Consider the following 27,063-nt stretch of genomic DNA (forward strand, 5'->3'; position numbering starts at 1 on the left):
AGAAACCGGAGCACCCAGAGGAAACCAACACGAGGAGAACATGCAAACTCCACACAGAAATGCCAACTGGCCCAGCCGGGACTTGAACCAGCAACCTTTTTTCTGTGAGGCGACAGTGCTAACTGAGCCACCGCACCACCCTGTGTTGTTTCAACCCAAACAGGTTTTCAAACAAGAAAAGGGTGAGTAAATAATGATACATTTCCATTTTTGGGTGAACTGTCCCTTTAAGCGCAGATGTGACTGCCAAACTCCCAGTCTTCACACAACAGCCTATAAACCCTTGTTTCCTAGGAAACGCTGTCCTCTGGTTCTTCCTCGGGTCTCCTCATCCCCATCGGACACCAAACTTGTGGCTTTCTCTGAATCAGTGAGGTATTTTCAGTCTCTGAGGACATCCAGTCACCCGGTCTGCACTCCGGTACTTACCTCACATTCACCATGCATTTAAATCGGCTGTTAAACCCAATAATAGCTGCTTAGACCGTCTGCCTTTTTCTGTCTGTGCCTCGTTCCTCCCAGCACATTATTTTCTATAATATTGTAGCTAATGCTAGGCCTAAATAATTAGGGGGTATAAAAAAAGATATTCTCCCTTTGTACGTGTCATCAGAGGGGGAAAGACCCACCCATTATTCAACATCTCTTCCTAATTCGCATAGACAGCCCTGAGTGAGAAGCAGCCGTCCACCATTATGGTGCGTTCACACCAGACATAGATGAAGCGTAAAGCGCAAGTGATTTACATGTTAAGTCAATGCAAAGATGCGAATAGACATCCTGCGGCGCTATTCGCGCAAATGAGGTGGCGCTCAAGTTGGAAAATCTGAACTTTAACAAACATTCACAATGCATTAACCAATCAGGAGCTTGCTCTTGTAGAGGCGTGATTATGACATAGTGCCTGTTGTTGGTGTCCCGAGAGGAAATCCTCCTGCCGACACTGGACAACAGCTCATCAAACTGGGCTCGGCTCAGTCGCAAGCACCACTGAAAGCCTCTATCATCCAGGTATAGTTTCTGGAGGAGTTGATGAATCACAGAGCTGGGTGCACCTCTGAAAGGATCTAGCGAGCTGAACAAATCTACGCTGTTTGTCAGCCTTTCTAAAGCACATAAAAGTACAGCTACTCTCTCTCAATATAATCCATGTTAGCCATTTAGCAACGAAGCTAGAGTCACCGGGCAGACAGAAGCCCCGCCCATGACTCGAATTTGCGTCTGTTGTTAAGTGAATTTGACGCGCGAATGAAGCGAGTAAACTCAAAATGTAGCTTGTTTATGCCACATCTGGTGTGAACACAGCATTAGAGTTTTGAATCTGCCACTATGCTGACACACAGGCATTTGTATAGCTTATATTTTGAAAAGAGCACAATCTAACCTGAATTTAAAGCAACAGTCACCAAAATGCCACAATTAGGATTAAAGCCTATAAGGGTCAGTTTCAAAGAGCAATAAAACATTATTTGTGTGGTGTTTTGAGCTGAAATTTCACATACATACTCTAGGGACATCAGAGACTTACATCTTGTAAAAAGAGGTATAAGAGGTCACCTTAAAGATATAATTCTCAAAATTAATAAACCATTAACTTTGACTTTTGTCTCAATAAACTCCTAATTTGCTGCTTATTAATAGGTAGTTAGGTTTTGGTATAGGTAGGATTAATGATGTAGAATAAGATTGTGCAGAACACTATGTACTTTATAAGTACTAATAAACTTAAAAATCCTCATAATTGGTTAATATGCCACAGTGAGTGGTTATTTAAACAAAATTGTTATCCTATTATTTTGTTTAAGCAATCCTTACATAGTTTATGGGATTTTAAGATTAATTAGGATTAAGCTTATGCTTAATATTTCTTTCTTGTCATCATATTTTATGTTTTGTGGTTTGGTTGTGGTTGAATTAATATTTTATAGTATAAAATAGAATAAAATATATATATTTTTTAACTTTTTTTATTTAGGAAAAAATGACAGAAGGGGAGGAACAAAATTATAAAAACGAAGAACAAAGCGGTTGTCATATGGGTTACAAAATCAAGTTATAATACATTTGAAACACATTATCACATGATGTTTACAATGACATACTCAGTCCATTTTTGCCAATACTTGTTGCACTTTCTTTGAATCAAGTCTTAGGTTAAACATCTCTCCATACAGTGTATTTCCTTTACAATTCTTATCCTTTGAGCACTTGTTGGACGATCAACTTTCGAGTTATGGCTTTTTTGCTATACCAAAAGTATTTGAATGAAGTATTTGTCAATAGTTGAAATAATTTCATATATTTTCCCATGGTAAAATGCAATAAATGAGTAGTTCAATTCTTCTCCAGTTATCTTTTTTATTTCAGTCGCTATTTTATACCAGAAGAGATGTATTTTTGGGCTAGACCAAAAAAACGTGAAAATGGTTAGCCATTGAGGTTCCACATCGTCTCCAACAAGAGTCCAATCTTTCAATATCTGTACGCAATGCAAACAGTTTAGGAATTTTCATTCATTCATTTTCTTTTTGGCTTAGTACCTTTATTTATCAGAGTTCGCCACAGCGGAATGAACCGCCAACTTATCCAGCAGATGTTTTACTCAGCGGATCCCCTTCCAGCTGCAACCCATCACTGGCAAACACCCATACACACAAACACTACGGACAATTTAGTTTACCCAATTCACTTATAGCGCATGTCTTTGGACTTTTGGGGGAAACCGGAGCACCCGGAGAACATGCAAACTCATGCAATCAGATTTTTTGTCCAATCTCTCTCCAAGCTCTAGAGTTTGCGGTTTTTGCTTGTGTGACACACATATCTGTCCACTCTTCTTCTGTTATTTGTTGGTTTGACTCTTTCTCCCATTTTGAATAAAAGTATTTAATCTTAAACCTCTCCTATGACTGTCATTTCCATAATAGCTGGATTTTTTAATAGAATTTCAAGATCCTCATATATAACAGAATACTTTTATCTTATTCCATAAACCAGGACCTTTCAGATTACATTCATATCGCAGGGTGAGCCATGAAAATGATATAAGCAGCCAATCAGAGAGCAGTATGGTGGCCTAAGTCTTATCTGATTGGCTGAGGGGGAGGCATAATAGCAGAAACAGAAATAAATCAAACTCTCATGAATATTCATTTTGACATGCTGATGTTGTTCCTCAACCATCCAGGAGTGTCCAATTACAATGCAGCGTGAATATTAATGAGCCATATTTCAAGACTATAAATTCACAGGTAGCTGGTCTCAGAGGACACACTGTAGCCTCTTGTAGCCTCAGGAGTGCTCAGGTCAGTCAGCACACAACAAAGCACTTGCATTTGATAGATGATATAACCTGCCTGTACTTAAAAGTGTGTACAAACAAATTCCCTCAAGATAAGCTGTATGTGACCCTCATCTCAACCCTGCCGTCACATGCATTTTTTTAACCTCAAAATACATGTATTTATTGGTTTTTGTTTGAACTAAAACATAGGGGAAAAATGACAAAGCTTATTCTGAAACATTAAAACATCAATAAATAAATAATAATAATAATAAAACATCAAAATCTTAAACAACAAATACATGAAAACATCAGGAATCAAATAAATAAAAAAAGGTGGAGAATAAATAAATAATAAATAATTAGACAGAAATAATGATAATAACAATAAATCATCAAAACAATAAACAATAAAAACATTAAAACATCAGAAATCTAACAAATAATAAGAGGTAGAAAACAAATAAATAAATAAACAAATAATAAATTACATAGATATAATAATGATAACAGCAATAAAACGTGAAAACATTAAACAATAAAAAAATGAAAACATCAAGAAGCAAACAAATAATAAAAAGATGAAAAATAAATTAATAAATAAATTACATAAATAATAAAGATAATAACAATAAAACAAAAACATCAGAAATCCAACAAATAATAAAAAGACAAAAAACTAATAAATAAATAACAAATTACATAGAAATAATCATGATAACAACAAAAAAACATGAAAACATTAAACAATAAAAACAGGAAAACATCAGGAATCAAACAAATAATAAAAAGATGGAAAACATTAATAAATAAATAAATAAATTACATAGAAATAATAATGATAATAACAATAAAACATGAAAACATCAGGAATCCAAAAAATAATAAAAAGATGGAAAACCAACAAACAAACAAATAAATAAATAAATAACTTTTAAAGTACATTAAAAATAAAAAATGAATGAATAAATGAATTAATTAATTAAGTAGTTAATGCAATACATTTTTTTGTACATTGCATTTTACAGATTTCCAATGTGTCATTTTGTCTTTTAATTGTCTTAGTTCATTAATTCTGAACATTATAGCAGACATTAAAAAAAGTCTTTGACATCTTAAGCGTCCAAAAATGATGCATGGTCCACCTGGTGACAAAAGTAGGCCCATATTTCTATAAAAATCTTGTAATTTCCCTTTACAATATATGTCAGCTTCATCAGAGCACATTATTTTAACCCACTGACTGGCTACAAGACGGCCTTTGAGTTTCTTTCCTCTTTAAAGCAATAACCTTCTTCATGGTCAAATGTCAGGTCAAATGTATAGAAAAATTATGATTATTTAATATTTTTATTATATTTACAGGAATATAACATGCTCACCACAATAAATATATGAAAATACAGCAATATTTAAAAAAATACTATTTAAAAGCACTGATTGTGTTTTAATATATTTCAAAATGCAATTAATTCTTATGATGAAATGCAGATTATTAAATAAAATATTTTTGCAATTTACAAGCACTGATTTTGCTTTAATATATTTTAAAGTACAATTAATTCCTGTTATGAAAAGCTGAACTTTTAGCATGCATTGCTGCAGCCTTCAGTGTCACGATCCTTCAGAGGTCTTCCTAATGCTCAGCTGTCAGTAAAGGAGTGCACCGGGAGCTTTAGCTTTACTAAAACAAGAAAAGATTCCTGAGAGAAGCGTCGTCTCGAGATCTGACTCAGCATATGTGAAATAATTTCTCCCTGCTCCCCATTCCTTATGCAAATATCAGCCTGGAATGAATGAGGTTGGCCTGCAGTGTGAATTGAAACCAGTCTGGCTGCGTCTCATTAAGATAACAGATGCGTGACTCTTTCTGTGCCACGCTGAACTCGTTTTATAGGGTTTCCGTATAGGAGAGCCACAGCAGGCCACTAAGTGGTGGTTTTCGGTGTGTGTTTCTCTGGGGGACAGTGGAGAATCGGCTCGCAGCTCACAGACATGAAGGTGCCAGTGTGAGAGAAGAGAAGTGCATATAGCTCACATCATTAAGTATGTCATTAAGCAAAACCATCCCCTTTGATTGCCACTGTGGGTATTCAGATATCTAACAACCACCCCACTGAGACCAGATACTTTGCTTTGGGAGGAGATATAAGTAAGCCATTTTAACCCTAAAATGTCCACTGCATATCTAATGAACTTGTAAGGCCTGGAAATGATCCATAAGTTCCAATAGTGGAATAGTGGAACTGGATGCAGCCTTTATGATGCAAGCTGAGATTACATCGCTCAGAGATGCAATGTTAGACACAATGCACTAAACAGAGCTAGTGACATTCCTGTGAGGGGTAGGGTTAGGGGCGGGGTTAGGTGAGCGCATTAAAAAGCATTGGATTAATGCCTTTCACAATAGGCTTGCTTGTAATAAAGATTTACAGAACCTTTCTGCTGCTGAATGGTTGGCTTTTTATGTGTATTGTATATCTTTTCGCATTTCCCTTTTTACATTTTTATTTATTTATTTGTTATTACTGTATTGGAGTTGCGTATGCACCCTATATGTGCACTTGCATTTCTGTGACGCTTGAGCACTTTGAGGTTTGCAGACTGTTAGTCTCTTCTGGTAAATCCACAAAAGGGAAATTAGTGTTGGGGATGTTTGTTTGCATATTTGTTTGTTTGTTTCTGTTGTTGTTGACTGTCTGTTTTGGGCAAATTTACAAATAAAATCCTAAAGTATCAAAAAAACCATTGGATGCAGCTCAGATTGCACTCTTATGAGACCCCTCTCATGAGTTCAAGACTTTATTCCATGACTTCTGTTGTCTTATTGATAGCTTATACTTGTTTTAAAAACATGTTTAAGGCCTTTATTGTTGTACAAAGTATTTCAGCATTTGGTTCACAGCTATTTGCTCTGACGTTTTCGAAAGTAAACATTAGATTTGCTTTAAATCTTATCTTTAAATTAGCAGTTTTCTGTATTTTGTGTTTATCCCCTGTTTATTCATGCTTTTGCATTATGGGATCTTCATCTTTCATCCAACATCTTTTAACCTTGATAAGTTCAAGAAAGTGACTTTTATTGACATTTTTAATAGCTTGCAGTGCTATATTGTCTGGGTTGGTGTTGTAAAGTATGCTACAAAAACCTTCTAATAAACTGCTAGTACATTTTCTGCTATTTTACAGACTTACAGACACTATTTATTATTTCTTATATTATTTCAAACTACTAAAATGTCAATAAAAGTCACTTTGGTAAACTGTAGAGTTGAATTTTCAACATCAAAATTCGACAGAGCAGAGATCAACATCCCATAATGTAATTCTCAACCGTAAATGAACAGAAAACACTTGTGAATCACTAAATATGGAAATTGTTAGTTAACATATACATGTTTTATTGCTATTTGATTACTCCTATCGTATCATGTTGAAATTTGATTATCATATATTATGTAAGATATTATATCGCATTAGCCCTGTGTTCTGACCCCCACAATAAAATCGACAGAGCTTTAAATATCAGCTGACAAAGACTTAATACTTGAATATTAATACTTAATACTTTTGAATTTGAGTCTTGTAACCAAAAACAGAATCTCAGCTTTTTGGCCATTTAATTGGCAACAAATTACATATTACATAAATATTTTTTGATGAATCAAATTTTATATAGGTTATACAAACATCTAACATCATCCTTTTTGTCAAAAATATTAATAAACTGATACATTTCATCACAAGACATGTGAACGACTTCTCCAACCAATAGTGTTATTCAGGGCGGGTTTTCTGAGAGAAAGGAAACATATTTAAAAACAGTATTTTCTTCTATAAACATAACATTTGCATGAACATTTTAATTGCATGATTAGTCAAGAAATGCTGTAGTGATTGTTAAAATATACCTTTTAATTTCTTTTACTTGCCTTCGATGACTAGCGTGACGAGAGCGCCCTCTCTCGGCCACTGAAACCCCAGCGATTTACAAGCAGATTGAATCCGTTCAAAGAAAATGGAGTATCCTGATAAATCTACAAATATTACGATTATTTCAACAGGTAATGATTAACACGTCAAATATAGCGGAAGGTAAATTATAATAAGTAACGTATTGTGTTTTTTTTTTCTTATTTGAAGCCGTGTGATTGGTGTAACTACAACGGAGGAATCTTGTATGGAGTTTAGGTAGCTACTCCTTTGCTCTACATGGCGTTTCCTCAGGATATAGGCTTAAAAACTGCACAACAGAATGGACTGTGATGAATTTCAGCATTCACACATGGCACATTCATCTTTTATGAAGGTAAGTTTGGGGGATTGTTTAATATTAGCTTACTTTGTATATTTAACGTTAGTGTTTGCTACTAGTAAACAGATACTGAAGTAATATAGGCTAATCTATGTTGTCTTTATAAACTCGGAAACCCTTTGCTCCTGTTAATGTGGTAATACAGCTGATTAGATTTTGGAGATGTTTGTTGTAGTTCTGAGATATGAATTTATGAGATTAGGATAGGCCTACTGAAATACAAATATGTCTATGTTTTGGAGGGATTTTTTTTCAAATGGATCCCTGCTGAAAAAACCAGCTAAAACCAGCCTAAGCTGGTTGGCTGGTCTTAGCTGGTTTTAGCTGGAAGTAGCTGGTTTTAGCTGGTCTCCCAGCCTGGTCAAGCTGGTTTTAGCTGGTCTCCCAGCCTGGTCAAGCTGGTTTTAGCTGGTCACCCAGCCTGGCCAGGCTGGTCAAGCTGGTCTCTCAGTCTGACCAGGCTGGTTTTAGCTGGTCTCCCAGCCTGGTCAAGCTGGTTTTAGCTGGTCTCCCAGCCTGGCTAGGCTGGTCAAGCTGGTCTCTCAGTCTGACCAGGCTGGTTTTAGCTGGTCTCCCAGCCTGGTCAAGCTGGTTTTAGCTGGTCTCCCAGCCTGGCCAGGCTGGTCAAGCTGGTCTCTCAGTCTGACCAGGCTGGTTTTAGCTGGTCTCCCAGCCAGGTCAAGCTGGTTTTAGCTGGTCTCCCAGCCTGGCCAGGCTGGTCAAGCTGGTCTCTCAGTCTGACCAGGCTGGTTTTAGCTGGTCTCCCAGCCTGGTCAAGCTGGTTTTAGCTGGTCTCCCAGCCTGGCCAGGCTGGTCAAGCTGGTTTTAGCTGGTCTCCCAGCCTGGCCAGGCTGGTCAAGCTGGTCTCTCAGTCTGACCAGGCTGGTTTTAGCTGGTCTCCCAGCCTGGTCAAGCTGGTTTTAGCTGGTTTCCCAACTTGGCCAGGCTGGCTTTAGCTGGTCTCCCAACCTGTTTTTTTTTGTTTGTTTGTTTGTTTGTTTGTTTGTTTGTTTTTTTAAGCTAGTTGGTCTACTGGTCAAGATGGTTTTCATTTTACACAATTACACATGAATTGTAATTGTTGCAAATGAAATTGTTGCACTGACAAATTCTAATTATTCTAGTTATTTAATAATATCTGAGAAGAGTCTAAAACAAAAATGATTATAGTGATTTTGCAAATAAATTGTAGCAGAAAGCATGACAGGATTGGCCATCGGGAGCACCGGGATGATATTCCCAGTGCCCATGTGACTGATTTGGCCTGCTGCTAGCCAGTTTTTTTTTACAGTTGAAGTTAAATTTTTTTCTTTTTTAAATATTTCCCAAATAATGTTTAACAGAGCAAGGAAATTTTCACAGTATGTCTGATAATATTTTTTTCTTCTGAAGAAAGTTTTATTTGTTTTATTTCGGCTAGAATAAAAGCAGCTTTTAATGTTTTAAAAACATTATAAGGTCAATATTATTAGCCCCTTTAAGCTATTTTTTTGATAGTCTACAGAACAAACCATCGTTATACAATGACTTGCCTAATTACCCTAACCTGCCTAGTTAATCTGATTAACCTAGTTAAGCTTTTAAATGTCACTTTCAGTTGTATAGAAGTGTCTTGAAAAATATCTAGTAAAATATTATTTACCGTCATCATAGCAAAGATAATTTTGGATTATTGGCCTTAACTTTAAATGCTGAATTTGAAAATGATCAGTTTAGTACAGTTTAAAGTAATTGTGGTACGATTTGATTCACATCCTCTTCATGCTTCACCAAAACAGAAAAGTGTGCAAGTATGGAGAAGAAAAAAAAAAAATTTAATTTATTTTTTTGTTAAAAAGAAAGCACTTCTAGATGAAGCAGAAGCTAAATGTAGCAAAAATTTCCCCTCAGCAGCTCAGTTGCTCGTCTGGCAATAATTTTTTTTTCTCTTTATCTTTAATATTTGTTAGAAGCATTGCAAATATTAGCGCTACACCCTAGTATCATCACATAAAATACTATATGTTGGTATAATTGTGAATTTACATGAACTTTTTTGCAGACAGATGTTCATAATTTAGGAAGGCAGCAGGGAGACTGGAGCTAATGCAATACCTTTTATAATAACAATAAAAAAACTATGCAGTCATAACTGATAGTAAGACAAAACATGTTTTATGACGTGTATTGTGTTGTTAGGGGTCTCAAACTGCCATTCATGCGCCCTCCGCCCAGTAACTGACATCTATCTATCCATCCATCCATATGCATATACATTTTTAATTAATATAATTGTTGTGCAGTTTATAGCTACTTGAGGTTTTGACCCACCACCTACTGGACATTTAAGGTGCACTATATAGGCTATTTATGGTTGCTTTTGGTTTCTCTCAGTGCAAGTTATCGAGAGTAACACACGTGTAGATTATTTCTGTGGTTGATTTGAACGTTGAAGTCTTGGAACTATATGTCCGTAAGTGCTCTATTTCACTAAAGCTCTATTTTTGTAAACATTCAAGAGTCATTCGATTATAATTGATTTCATACCACCAGTATTTTGTTGTACAAACACTTCATGGCTTACACACTATGCTGGTGGTGATATATTTTTGCCAATATTCATGTGTATTAAAAATGTGTATTAAGATTAGTATTAAAAAAGCTATGCACATTAGTAAATATTCGATGGTGGTGTAACAATTTAACTTTGCAATTTTTTTATACGACTTGGCTATAATATACATTTATTCGATTTTCCTCGTATTACAATTTGTATAAAAACGAGTAAACGAGTTATTTTCAATTGGTTGAACTGAACAAGTTAAAGTAAATGTGAATATACGCATAGCCTACATTTCCCCTATTTGTTGTACAAAAAAACAATTTGCAGATAAGCCAGTAAATTTAAGTTACCCAAACTGTTTCTGATGTTCTAATCTGGGGGACTGCTAAACTTCTGCTTAAGCAACAAGTGTTCAGAACATAATTATAATTATGATTTATTTATTCTATTATTTGCAGTACTTTCATAGCAATTTAAAATACCCCTTTAATATGTACAAGAAAAATATAATTTCATTGCATATATATACTCTGTGAAAGAATGACTGAGTAATGTCTGGCCAAACACATATACATTTCAGAAGCTGTGTGATTTGCATTACCACGAGTTACCACTTTCTTCTTGTGCTTGGATGTTAAAATTGCCCTCTTATGAGTTTCCAATGTACCCCATTAATTCGAGGTTAAGACCCCAGGTCTAAGCCATTTCAAGATGAATGAATAAATAAATAAATTCATCTACATATGTTTAGAACTTCTAATTTCAATTTGTAAATCACTTTGCATAAAAGTCTACTAAATTAATAAATGTAATATAAATTTAAAGATAATTGCTTTGTGCCAAGGTACATACAATTCCTACTGGTAGTTTCCAGTAAAACTAGTTATTTTCTTAGTCTGATGATTCTGGTGGAAAATAAAGATGGACAAGGCAAGAGAGGGTAGCATTAAAGAGAAAGCATTTAATTATTGACATTTAATGGCATGTCATTTTTATACAGTTTCATTTGCCAAACCTTCAGCCAGTGATAGTTAATTTGCAAAAGGACAGCCTGGGTGGGTGTTGAATTTCCCAGTCTGAAATTGTCCCATTCCACCCCTGGCATAAAGTACAGCATAAATCTGTAGCACTGACTCTAATCACATTAAAAGAAACACATTCACCATAGTTTTGAATAGACGTGTACACAAATAACAAAATATTGTCTTTATATAGTAAATCTATAATAGATTTATATAGTATATGTGATAACAAAAAATAGAAACAATATTTACAATATATTTGGCATCAAATTCTTAAAGCATTAAAATTGTTATTAATTTATTCAGTCAGAGAATATATACAAAAGTATTTTAAGTTATATACACAAAACATACTGTCATCTGGATTTCCCCACTTACTATGGAATACAATTCTCAATAGCAAAGGACATGGCAGACATTGCAGCGAAGATCTAAAAGTGTAGGATGTGTTTTGGGTCGGATTAAGTGAGGGGAGAGAAACAGACTGACAGCGGTGACAGAAACGCAGTAGCGCTACATGGCAAGAGCTGTACTGTGACACACCTACATCTATGATCACTGCCAACACCCACCCTAAACAGCCAGATACACATCACCCACTCTTCCTCAGACACCCCTTACTCAAACCTCCAACAGCCATACACCTAGATCCCACAAACCCACTCATGCTACCACACTTTTCTCATCCAACTCGCCTTTCTACACCCATCAACTACACAACCCTTCGACCCATCAACTACCTCTCCCTAACCTACTTCTCCCACATCTTCATACCCACATGTACCTTGCACCTTCTTCCACACACACCAACAATATGAAACCCACCCATAACCCATACACTAACATCCACCAAAAAACATTTACTAACACCCTGTTTATCCACTGACATATACACAAATAACCCCTACACTAACTCAGACAATCACTACCATCCCTACAAACACACTGTACATCCACTAACACTCAAACCTCCTCTAACACCCTGTATACACACTAACACTCAAACCTCCTCTAACACCCTGTATACACACTAACACTGAAACATATAGACACTCTTAGTGAATGGGTTATGAGTGTGTATGTGTTTTGTTCTCTACCAAATTTAAGGTGTGCTAAATTAGAAAAAGAGAAACAGGATCTTGTTGAAGAGCTGGCCACCTACAAAAGTCTCAACATAACACTGCAGCACAATATAAATGAAGTGCTACAAAGAGCCTTCTCCAAAAAAGGTATTATTCCAAATCATTTACACCGCATTCAGAATTTTCAGACCAATTCTCTGGAATTAATTCACTTTTTAATTTTTTTTTAATCTTTAATAAATTTTTAATCTTACAATTTATGCTAAAATTGCTCCCAGTTGATGGCCTTTTAAGGTTTATTCTATCTTATTGGGTTCAGATTTGTGTTGTTTTGGCTATTTTGCTTTCTGTCTCTCAAATATGTCTTTTTTCATTATAGTGTATTTAAAAATAAATGGTTATTGAATTGAAATAAAACTTTATTCATTTTAAAACATTAACATACAATATTTATCTCTACCAATTATATATATAAAATATATTTTTTTGTTCTTTTCAGCTCCATCTCTTCTTAATAGACCTTCTGGCTCTTTTGAGAGCACACCTGAGAGATCAGATGAGCTGCCCAATGGTTCTGAGGACGACAACAACAACACCTATGAACCGATGAGACTCTATGAAGTAAATGGTGACAAGGTACATTACTATAATTATCAAGCCTTTTTACACTATTGGTTTCACACATCAAAAATGAACTTTTCCTTAAAATTTCTTCCCAACAGTTTTCCAATCTTTTTGATTCCCAGAATAATTTTTTTTCTGCCTTTTGGTCTACTACATGGGACAGCTTCATTTACTCCAAAAAGTCTAAAGTGTTTTAATGTTTTGACGTTTTACTGTAAAAGCAAATTAAATAGCATAGTTTGTTTTAAATAATGTTACTGCTAACACTGGCTTTAAAACTTGCTCACAACTGTTAAATATTATGACCAAATGCATTTTTTAATCTATTTAAGTAACCATATTATAACCTAGATAGAACATTTAGGTGGTACAACCTTTTTTACTCAATTGCATGCATGCTTTTTAATGTTTATACCTAACCCTATACCTAACCCCTCACAGTGATATCAATAGCTCTATTGAGTGCAAGGGTCTGAGACTGCATTTTAGAGATTACGCATCTCACCTTGCATGCGCAAGTATATACAGCCGGATACTATTGCACAGATTCATTTTTGATCGCATTTGTGAATAATATCTGGCCAAAAATCATAAAACTATATGAGTATGTATGAGTAGTATTTATTTATTTTTTTGCTGGGGCTTAAATTATTTATTTTTCCTACCTTTCAAACCTACATTTTATCCAAACACAAACAGATAACTTTTTTCTTCCATTTCAGCTGTTTACATGAAGGCTTTTTCGAGCTCAGTCAGATTTCTAATGTATTAGTTTGCACGTAAACAAGCTGAAGCATCAAACCCTGAAGTCAAAATATCCTCACCTATACATAATTGAATTCAAAACATTGTTTTGCATGTAATGGTATATAATAATACACCCAATATTCTGACAACATCAAAGAACTGAATTCTTGATTTGATGGTAGATGTTTGTCAGTTGTTGTTTTTTATTATCCATTCATTCACAGTAAATTGTTACCCTTTATGTAAATCTGCATAACACTGAATAAACATTAAAGAGATGGTTCCGATTTACTCACCATATTTACTCACATATACATATATATATATATATATATATATATATATATATATATATATATATATATATATATATATATATATATATATATATATATATATATATATATATATATATATATATACATATACATATATATATATATATATATATATTTATATATATATATATATATATATATATATATATATATATATATACATATATATATATATATATAATATATATATATATATATATATATATATATATATATATATACATATATGTATATATATATACATATATACATATACATACATATATATATATACATATACATACATATATATATACATATACATACATATATATATATATATATATATATATATATATATATATATATATATATATATATATATATATATATATATATATATATATATGAGCAATTCCATGCAAATGCCAAGTTTTCACCAAAATAGAGAAACCGTTTCTACATTTTTTTTTTTGTGTAAGCAAGTATTTTACAGTACTTTAAAAGTACTCATAAATGTATCTGTCAGTGTTTCAAACTATTATATTTAACTTGCCAAAATCACACAAGTGGCAATTTCACAGCTGTCACATCCATAACGCAAAAGTGTCACATCCGTAACAACACTTTTTTTTCCCGTAACTTTGTGGTTAGTTGTTCTGGAAAATATAAACAGATGTGTCAATATAATGTTAACATATACTTTCTATGTCAATTTTGTATTGAGTTTTTACTGCAAATGTCACATCCATAACGCTGGAATCAGCCATATATAAATAAATATATATATTATTTTTTGTTTTCTTCCTGTGTCGCTCTAGGGTTAATAGCTTTAAGCATTCAAATGGATCATTTACATGCATCATATCTGAATATTCAGCTGAGCAACAAACGTCTGTCCGGAGGCTTTGTGTTTGTTTGTGTGTTTCAGCTGGTTTAAAAAGCCGTGTCACACAGCATTTGCATGGGCTTTGATTGAGTTTGCATCTTTCAGGTGTGCGCCGTGAATCAATGGAGGCATTTTTCTTATAGTAGCAGCTGCGTTAGCTTGAGATGGCCGTTAAAACAGCACATCTGCCACACGGCTGCGTGAGGAAACTGTGCCATGCTTATTTTCCTCGGCCTACGTGCATAAACGGCCCTTTCAGCCGCATCCCTAAATCACAGCTCTGCTGGACGCTGATGCTGCAAAGTGAAGGGTAATTTGGATAACGTTTGCCACAACAAAAAAGCCAGGCTGTCAGAAATGATTTCAAGCTGATACCAATTTCAGGACACAACATTACTTTCGGTATGCATTATCCACTTAAGTGTGAAACAAGATGTTACCTCGTCGGGTTCTGACGAAAGTATATGAGAGATGCCAGCGTTACACTGGGTAAAATCACATCAGGACCCTCGTGCTGTATCTTTTTTTTTCTGGAAGTTTCTTTTGTGCGGGCAATTTCATGCTGAAAGATGCTATCTGGGAGGAGGATTTAACACAGCTGCTTTATTCTGGTACAGATGGTTTTACGGTCTTGTATTCAACAGCAATAGTAGAGATATGGGCTGTGTTTTGACATTCTGTAATAGCATTGGCCTGCTCTGTGTATGTGTGTGTTTTGTGGTTTTGGGAAAGGAATGGTTGATGGTATGACTGAAATTGTTTATCAAAAAAGAGCCATGGTATATGCAGTAGGCATGGGACAATAACCATTTTTTAAGGTATACCACGGTTTGGAAAAGTCAAGGTTTTAAAACTGCTTACATTTTTTGTTATACTGTACGGTATATGTACGATTTTTTTGTTTGTTTGTTTGTTTTTTAGGACAACAGTATCCCCAGCAGAAAAGATATCCAACGATGCCGTTTTCCTTTTTATGGAAGGCTGTGTTTTTGAACTGAATGATCTATTTTCATTATTTAGCCTGACATGTTTACTGATCCAAAATATTCCAAAATATGTAAATACCCGCGCTCACCTCCCTCGCGACAGAGCGTAAATGAGATAAATGACATCAGTGCATAATAACCGGTTATGATTATTACTGAACCGATACCGAATTGTCCGCGTCTGCATCGCGATGCACCGAAGAAACAATTCAATTTGACACCCCTAATGGACACATTGGATAAGTAAGTGGAGCACAGCCACAGTGCACGCAACTTGATCTTCCATTGTTAAATGAATTTGATAAGAAGTGCGCAACATTTTCACGCTAGAAAAGCATGTTCTATGCGGGAACGTAACTGATATGCCGTAACAGCCCCTTTAAATATCAATGTAGCGAATTTTGACGCTCTCGCCGCCGGAGCTGAAGGCAAGACAGCGTTGTCGCCAAGGCGGCCAGAGCGACCTTGGACCATCACCGCTTTCGGTGTGAACGCACAGTGAATGTTACTCTGAAAACCTTATTTAATTAATTAACGGAAAAAAAAGAAAGATATAAAACTGACCGCATATGAGATAAATGACGTCAGTACATAATAACCGGTTATAATTATTACTGAACCGATACCGAATTGTCCGCGTCTGCATCGTGATGCACCGAGGAAACAATTCATTTTGACACCCCTAATGGACACATTGGATAAGTAAGTGGAGCACAGCCACAGTGCACGCAACGTGATCTTCCATTGTTAAATGAATTTGATAAGAAGTGCGCAACATTTTCACGCTAGAAAAGCATGTTTTATGTGGGAATGTAACTGATATGCTGTAACAGCCCCTTTAAATATGACATCAATGTAGCGAATTTTGACGCTCTCGCCGCCGGAGTTGAAGGCAAAACAGCGTTGTCGCCAAGGGGCAACCTCCCGCTCTCCCTCGGGAAGCCAATACGGAAGTAACTAAAACTGCAATTCATCGACTCGCCTTGGGGGGCTGGCTCCAGGAAGTCCAGGTCATTTCTGACTGCAATGGGAAATTGGCCATTTTTACAGCTGATAAAAACATGTTTACAGCCTGGTACAAATGATGGCTTTGGTGCATATAGCCATGATTAACCTTTATGACAACTGTGAGGGGGGTGAATTTTTTTTATAACTCATCCGTTTCATTTTATTAAGTTATATTAAGTCTGCATAATTAAGGGCGTGGCCACTTGAGTGACAGCTAGGTCTCGCTGCTCGCTGTCTCGTCACCTGAGCTGATTACGGCTAATTAGCCGATAAACTAGGCATATACATCGCATTTTTGTGTTGGTTATTGTTTCTTTACACAGTCAGCTGCCTTTTGGCATTATTTCCTACAATTATCAGATGATATGGGATGCTGTGTGCACTTTATTGTGCTCACAAACCATTCACGTGGCCTCCGTTTCCCTGGTGAGTAAAGTTATTTACTTATATACCATCTCTATAAATGTGTGTTTTTTATTTAAGATCATTTATAATGTTCTTTAGAGCTGTAATGCCCTCCAGAATCTGACAGATTGATTAGCTGTAGGCTATAAAACAGTCATATAAAGCGTTATCATACAGTGTTATGCCTGGATTTCATCAATAGTCTTGGATTTACTAACACAGACAAGTGTTTGGACGTATTTTGGGTTTTCCTCCTGTTGAAAAACGTCATAAGAACACTGCTTAGTGGCTCAATGTATTACAGCAGTGTTTTTAAAAGTCTAAACACTTTATTGATATAGTGTACAGCCAAGCACATGTGGTCAGAACACAAACGAGTCGCAGGTCGAAGTATCAAGCGTTTCTCCCAAAGTAAGCTCTGTCTAAACCAGGTCCAAGCAAAATGCCAGCACGTGTCTGTAGCTCCGCTCACTCTCCGCCTTTTTGCCCTTGTTTGGTATCCCGCCGTGGGTGTGATGACGCCCGAACAAAATGGCGACGGTTGGCCGCGCCTACTTTTAGCTTCATTTGCGCTCTTCAGAAACCTATGGGTGACGTCACGGATGCTACGTCCATATATTTGACAGTCTATGGTTGTCGCCAAGGCGGCCAGAGCGACCTTGGGCGCTGTCACCGCTTTCGGTGTGAACGCACAGTGAATGTTACTCTGAAAACCTTATTTAATTGATTAATGAAAAAAAGAAAGATATAAAACTGCCCCCCCCCCCCCTACATATTTTGTATGTATTTTAATTTTTTATTTGTTTTAAAGTGTCTGCAAAGTTTTGTTCCCTTTCAAATAAATAACCAATTTTTAAAGATACTTCTACTTTATACTGACACTTTAGATCAAAACTGAGCAAGATGCACACCGATCAAACAAGTGGAAAAGCTATTTTTGGGTAATTCCAGTTGCTGAACTGTATGTCAGCTTACATTTGATCATAATAAGTATCTGCTGTGTATAAATGCTATTGCAGAAATCAGTATGGTTAGACAGTTACACACACACACATACACTCACAGCCTAGTTTCTATTGGCAGTAAAGCCCCGAGGTCTTGTGTGCTGTGAGTGCCTGTTGTTTGTTGTATTGATGGTAAAGGCTTTTCCTATTGATTTCTGCGCTGACTCCTGAAAAGCCAATAATGCCTCCAGTCATAAATTATTTGTTTTAAAACAATTAGAAACACGGTGAGCGCTTGAGACGGCAATGATGCAAGCGGCAGTAAGAGCCGGGGTGGGATTTCAGTTTCTGTATACGTACAAGGAAAAAAAATCTCTCATTTTATCTGCAGAAGTGTAGAGTTTGATGGTAGTCTTCACATGTCAGACGCTCGTGTTAAGTGGGCTGTATGTTCATTCTTCAAGCGTCCAATGAAACATGAACACTTCCATGAATCTGACAGGTTAGAGACGGAAACCCCCCTGATACACGTGTGTGATTGATTTACAAATCTGCTTTGTTGAACAGGCAAAATCACAATCCTTCTCCTCAAGGTGAAATGAAACAGTAGATCAGAATTGGCAATGATTTTAACCATAAGGTAAGATACCCTTTTTATTTTATAACCATATGGTAATATACTGAGATATAATTAGCATTTAAATTTTACTAAAAGATTGAAAAAAATACAGAGATTTTAGTTAGAAGTTACTAGTAAATTTCACAGAAATGACGAACGTTTTGAAGTTGAAAGACTGAAATTGTATTTTGTTATTAAATGTGCTGCTATTAAATACCAATGTGATGAAAAATCTAATCATGCATGTTCTGATTATAATTGTAATGTGTGATATTTGTGAAGTGTTGTATTTAAAACCAATTGAATGAATTTAATGAATGAATAAAAAATATTATTATTATTATTATTATTATTATTATTATTATTATTATTATTAGTAGTAGTAGTAGTAGTAGTAGTAATATTACGTTTTTGCTTATTTGTAGGACTGCACAGATTGGCAAAAATGTGCTTGCATATGAATATGACTAAAATAAAATAAAATAATAATAACAATTTGAACAATTGTTTATTTTTAACCAAATGAAAGTAACAAACAAGTAAATGTTATAACTGAAAAAATGCAATATGCCATCTAAGAGTAAACATCGTCAAAATCTGTAAAATATTTGAACATATTATTAATAATAGTAATAGTAGTACTTATATTGATATTAGTAATAATGATAATAATTAGTATTATTTTTTAATCGATTTAATCAGAAAGGTCTAAGATTTCATTATAAAATCATTATAAAAATGATAAAAAATATATATATATTTATGTATTAAAATAATAATAATAATAATAATAATAATAAAGCCTTCACATTAAATTAATCTTATTATTATTAATATTATTATTATCATATTTTTATTATAGTTAAACATTTTATAGTAAATAATGATTGTATATTAAAATTGTTATTATATAAATTTATTTCTAAAATTATAACAAAGACTAGTTAATTTTATTTTTATTAATATATTTTTTATTATAATTGTTTTTATAATAAATAATATTATTAAAATATTAATATAGAGACATATTATTAAAATTATAATAAACCCATTAAATTAATATTATTATGTTTTTATTATTATTATATTTTTATTATCATTAAACATTATTATAATAAATAATAATATTATTAAAATATTATATAAAATATTACAATTATAATAGAGCCTTCTAATAAATGTATTATTATTATTATTATTATTATTATTATTATTATTATCATTATTATTATGATTAAACATTTTTATAATAAATAATAATTTATAAAAAAAAAAAAATATATATATATATATATATATATATATATATATTATAATTAAACATTTTTATAATAAATAATAGTATTATTATATAAAATGTATTATTAAAATGATAATACAATTAAAATTTATAAATGATTATTATTAATATTGCTATTATTATTATTATTATTATTATTATTATTATTATTATTATTATTATTATTATTATTATGAAGTGAGTTGTGGAAAGAAATGCAGCTTTATAGTAGATAAAAAAATTCCATTGTCAGATAAAGTTCCTTACTCTGTGCCGGAACAAGCCGGATCCGGGACCTCATATTACCGATCTCCCTCCTCAACCGCCCTCCTCCCCCATCTGCTGTTCACTTTTACTTTCTTCCACTTTCACTCCCCAACCCTCTTCACTTTCATCCGTGACAACCCCACCAAATCAATCGATCATCATAACTCACAGGCAATGTTGATGCAGCAACCACTGATTGATGTCAGATGAGCAAAAAGTGCATTCAAATGTCATTTCCTGTTTGTGTCTGAAGCACACTTGTAATAATATTGCGTATTCGGAGCATCTCCTGTCATACCCAGCATGCATTGGGGCTGACAGAGAGAGAGAGCATTAATTGGGAGGTTGTCAGAGGAGGGAGATCAGTCCGCAAGCTGTCAGACAGGCAGAGATTTGGCTTTTTTATTAAAGACTGTTGTGCCATATCTCAAGCTCTCGTCGACAGCCGAGGGAAGAAATGAAAGGGATTGTGCTCTGTTATAAAAGGTGTCAGGGATTTTTTCGGTCTGTACAAAAAGGTTGAGCATTAAGGGATGTTTATTAATCTTCCACACCAGTTGGAGGAGCTGTGGGAAGAAAATGGCTTGGTAAAACAAACCCCATCTTAGACTTGCTTTATATAACATTTTTGGCAATGCATATCAAGCAATGAAAGGTATAGTATGCTATTAATTAAAGTGCACCTATGATGAAAATCATCTTCTGTAAGCTGTTTGGGCAGAACTGTGTGTAGGTACAGTGTGTTCACAGTCATATTGGAGTGATAGAAACACAGCAAGTCTCTTTTAATTTCCCTGACATTGTGACGGATGTGATGTAGGAGTGCGGCTTCCCAGCCCACTGAATTGATTGACAGCCACGTATTAACATGTCTCTATAGTAATGCATATAATTATATCAACAAGACAGGACGTGCGCAAAACAACCAGGATTAAAAGATCTGTTCAGCTCTCTGTGATCATCAATCATCATCAAATGTGATCAAGAATGAGTTTTACAAGTTTAAACGCTTTTAAAACAGCGCATGTGTGCAATAAATTAAGTTAACGACGGTAAAATCACTGTAAATTATCACCACAGCCGTGTGTCAGTACAATTATTAAAGAAGATGCTTCAATCCCGGTTTGTGGAAGTTAAATCAGGTTTGTTTTGTACATTAACATAACAAATATCCATATTAACAGCTATCCTGTCACATTTGCTGTGCAAAAACAGTGCAAAGTTAAACGTACGCGCTGTGAGTGTGTGTGTCTCATTGAAAGGCTTGAATTAACTCCACAATAAATACATCAGATAATCATTAGGAAAGTTCTTACTGTAGTATTTCTCAACAACGTTAGGTGAGATCTGCTTCCTTTGTGTCTGTCACTGTGCTGTTTATCTGACGCAGCTGAGGCACTCTGACCTAGGGGAGAACTAAAGGCACAGACAACAAAAACAGCTACATAGTGTTCAGAGCAGAATTTCCAGTATTCTGAAAGGTCTAATAAATAGTCTGATGGGTGTTTTGAGCTGAAACTTTACAGACACATTCTGGAGTGACAAAAGACTTAAATCTTAAGATCTTAAATCTTGAAAAAGGGATAAAAGACGTGCACTTTAATAATTATTTGCTAATTTACTGATTTGATGCTTCATGTTGTTACAAATCTAGGGCCCTAAGAAATCCATGAATTTTCCTCAAATTCTGTTTTATTTTTCCCCAAATTTAGTTTTTTTCCCTTTCAATTTTTTCTGGATTTCATTTTATATAGAATTTTTTATTTTACACACTGTATTAGTGGTAAAATGAAGTTTTAGTAATCAAAATGCATTCATAATTCTTAATCCAATATGTGCTACACATTAAATTCCATTTTTTATGTCTGGATTTATTTGTTTATTATTGTAATTATTATTTATTTTTTTATTTAATTTTTTAGTTTAAGTTTTTATTTGCTGTTTTATTTTATTATTTACTTTATTTTTTACTTATTTTTCTTTTTTTCCAGCCTTTTTTGTATTTTTTTATTTGTAAATTAAAAGAGATGTCTAATTCATTGAAATAATAATTATTTTATTATATGATGCAACAAATTATTCCTGCAAAATAAAAAAAATACTAAAATTTAATAAGAGAAAGAAAGACCTGCCATTTATTCACACAGGCACACACAGAACAGTCTTTTTATAGTTTATTCTCACACACTATAGTCCTAAATTGCAATTTGATTACACATGTACTCAGGGCTACTTTTGATTTCTTCATTTCAAATTACATTGTGACATTTTGCGTTATACAGCTAATTACATTTTTATTACTGGATTCTGTCCACATGTTCTGCATTGTGAAAATCACAGGGACCTAAAAAAGGTCAGTATCTTCTCATAAATGAATACAGTTGTATTCAGAAAAACTTATGTGAAATATAATTCTTTAAAAAAAATTTTAAGGGCTATTTAACAAATGTTTAAGTGCGATATATCACTGAAGATTTTTTTCAAAACATTTTTAAACATTATAGTTTCAGTAACTAATTTATTTTATTATTTTTTTAAACATTCTCTTTATTATATATGTTCTTACATCGGTTCAAATGATAACTTTTACATATGTATACTTTTTTTTGATGTTAATATATGTATAAGAGAACTAAAAAATACAGAAAAAAGAGGATGAGGAAAAAGAAAAAAATGGGGGGGGGGGGGGGGGGGGGTATCCTGTTGTTTGAGGTGTTTCTACTTGGGTTCAGTCACTGCTCTCTTGTTAATGTACTCGACAAATGATTCCATATTACATTAAAAAAATATTTGTATTTTTAAGGGAAAGTCTGAGCTTCTCAGGTTGCAGGCAGGACATCTTTTTATCAATGTGGAGCAGCGGGGAGGATCTTTTTGTTTCCAATTCAGTGAAATCAATTCATGTGCCAAAAGGGTTATAAATCTAATAACTGTATGTTGATTTTTAAATAGTTCATCATCGCTGACACCAAAAATATCTAAAATAGGCCCGGGTTAATAACTTTAATAACATAATCGTGACAGTACCTAATATTTTTCTAGTTGTTTTGCAAGATTTATTTATGTATATATGTATATATATATGTGTATATATATATGTGTGTGTGTGTATAAATATATAAATCTTAAGGGGGCATATAATATCTTTTACCTGTGCTGTGGCTGCTTGTAGGCTATGCATACGGGAGCGCACGTGCGTTTTCGGCCCTGTCAGTGTGGCGCACGCAGTCTCATTCCCATACAGCAGAGAGTGGTGGTGTAGAACTACACCATGCGCTATTCAGAGAGCAGAAGTTTGTAATCGTGCAACCATGTAGAGACAGAAATCACATGCCGTTGTGTAAATAAGATGTTACATACGTCTATTTAGCTTGTTTATTAAAATAAGTTGTGATCTGGTGCTATATAAAATACAATTAACTTGACTTCAAGGTGGGCGGGAAAAGCCGTTCGCCCACCCTAATATAATGGCAGGGGAAACACTGATATCTATTTTTTGTTGTTTGATGTATTGCACCAAATTACATTGCGATAAACGATATTATTGTCATTTTATGCCACTCATTAACTAATGCCAGAATGACAATATAATATCATCACAATGCAAGTACACTGTTTCAAAGAATACATCATATTTTATTCCTAAGGATATTTAATTTAATTACAGCCATTTTAACTATTTAATGATCAGGCATTGGAATTAGAATGTAAAAAAAAATGTCCTAAAAAATAATAATAGAGGATGACAAAAAAAGTGCAAGGTAAAAAGTAAAAGAGGCTGCGATATCTGCTACTAGATCTATTTTCAGTTGTCAGACACCACATGAAAATATATAATAGTCATTTACAGTAAATACTAAAGTATTTTTTTTAACCATACTGACACCTCCAATAGAGATAGAGATGTTGCACAGATGTTCAGCTAAAATGTTGCTAGAGAATCGGTTTTTATGTATGGGTGATATATATTGCATCACCAAAAATGATTGAAGTCATGTTCATGTGTTGTGCGATAAGCATATATGGATTATTGTGACAGGCCTAATTATAATTATGTAATTATAATCATATAATTAAGTCCGCTGAAGATTCTGACTTCAACTGTATATATGGTTTAATATCAGATTAAAATGTCTTAATTTGGTTTTGTATAACTGAAGATAATAATAATGATAATAAAAAAAGCAAATAAAGAAATGCAGACCATGAGGCAGCAAGTCCACAGAAGAGGACTTCATTTAAGAGAGAGCTTTAAACTTGCTTTTCCAGGCATACATCTGAGCAAATTTGACAGGGCACATTGTCGCTTGTTAAATTTTATTATGCAATATTAAAAACTGTTTCACCATCGGCTGCAGGCGTCAAGAGAAACGACTGAAAGTGGGCCACAGACGCATCTCTGTTCTGAAGATAATGGGACTCTCCATCACTCGAAATGATGCGGAGGGTCTTTGAAAGGGCAGACGTGTTTTAAAGACACTGACTCAGGTTTTACGTCATCGCTGCAGTTTTCAGAAAGCCGCTTTGAAGTTTGGGTAGAGCTTTCAACATCAATCTATCAAAGGAAACGCCAAAGACCAGGTATCATGTTGTGGATGTGGGGAAATATTGACCTGTGGAAAGCTGTTTGACTTGGCATAATCGAGTGTAGGCCTGTCGCAATAATCGATGTATTGACTTATTGCGACTTCTTGATTTTAATATTATTAAAATTATTATTATATTGCTATTTAATATTAACCTTATAATAGCATTCAAATCAAATTATTATTATTATAAAATTAATAATAACAATAATAATAATAACTAAATAACTAATAAATTAATGTTATAATAAAGCCTTCGAATTAAATTTGTTGTTGTTTTTTTTGTTGTTATTATTGTTATTATTATTATTATTATTATTATTATTATTATACTTAATAATAATAAAAATAATACTAATAATTATTATTATTATAAAATATAATAATAATAGTAATTTAAGGCGAATTAAATGTTGTTGTTGTTGTTGTTGTTATACTTAATAATAATGATAATAATAAAATAATAATCATTATTATAAAATATAATGATAATAATAATGATAATAATAATAGTAATTAAGTTGAAGGCTTTAATATTAAATTGTAATATTATAATAAAGCTTTTAAGTTGTTTTCAAAAGTTTGCCTTCAATGTTGTTGTTGTTGTTGTTGTTGTTAGTATAATTATTATAAAAATTTATTGTAATTAATAATTGTTATTATTATTATTATTATTATTATTATTAAATTTATAATAAAGCCTTAAAATTATTATTATTATTATTATTATTATTATTATTATTATTAAAGTTATAATAAAGCCTTAATTATTATTATTATTATTATTATTATTATTATTATTATTATTATTATTATTATTAAAGTTATAATAAAGCCTTAAAATTATTATTATTATTATTATTATTATTATTATTATTATTATTATTATTATTATTATTAAAGTTATAATAAAGCCTTAATTATTATTATTATTATTATTATTATTATTATTAAAGTTATAATAAAGCCTTAATTATTATTATTATTATTATTATTATTATTATTATTATTATTAAAGTTATAATAAAGCCTTAATTATTATTATTATTATTATTATTATTATTATTATTATTATTATTATTATTATTATTATTATTAAAGTTATAATAAAGCCTTAATTATTATTATTATTATTATTATTATTATTATTATTATTATTATTAAAGTTATAATAAAGCCCTAATTATTATTATTATTATTATTATTATTATTATTATTATTATTATTATTATTATTATTATTATTATTATTAAAGTTATAATAAAGCCTTAAAATTATTATTATTATTATTATTATTATTATTATTATTATTATTATTATTATATTATAATTAAACAGTTTTATTATAAATATAAATATATTTTTGAAAGGTCAGACGTGTTTTAAGACACAGACTCAGGTTTGCATCCTCGCTGCAGTTTTCAGAGAGCCGCTTTGATGGACTGATTTTGAAAGCTCTACACAACACTACAAACTTCAAAGGAAACACCAAAGAACAGGTATCGTGTTGCGGATATGGTCAAATATTGACCTGTGGAAAGCTTTTAAACTTGCCAAAACAGCGAGAAGGCCTGGCGCAATAATCAATATATCGACTTATTGCAAAGTATTGACCTTTTTCTTCATGTAATGGATTTTTTTTTAGGCTGGAGATTTCCGGTCTCATTCACTTCCATTGGTTCAGTTATATAAAAGAAAGTTTGCTGCTTATTTATGAATAATTTTTTTTGTCTGGTTGTAGATTGGATTTAGTTAGATAGTTAGAAGTTCAGTAATTAATTCAAACTAAGTTAATATTTTATTTTGTTTTTTTTTTAGTGTTCTGCATGGCCTCACAAAAAACTAAAATTCAGTGATCAGTACAAAATATTATGAATTATGGTTTTGTTTTATTTTATGATATTTTAATGTTGATTTGATTTTTACTTTAATGATGTTTTCACAAAAAAAGTTGATATTTTATTTTATTTTTATTTTTATTATAAGCTAAATAATCTTGTTTTTCCTTTTGACATACGATTATTTTGCTTACCCCATTGGCAGGTTATTTAGCTTATTTTAAGGAAAAACCTAATTTTAACATTATTTTTTAAAACAAGACAATATGTTTTGGTTGACTAGAAAATGCTTTTTGGTTTAAGAATTATT

This window comes from Danio aesculapii, chromosome 6 (genome assembly GCF_903798145.1).
Source record: "Danio aesculapii chromosome 6, fDanAes4.1, whole genome shotgun sequence".
NCBI lineage: Eukaryota > Metazoa > Chordata > Actinopteri > Cypriniformes > Danionidae > Danio > Danio aesculapii.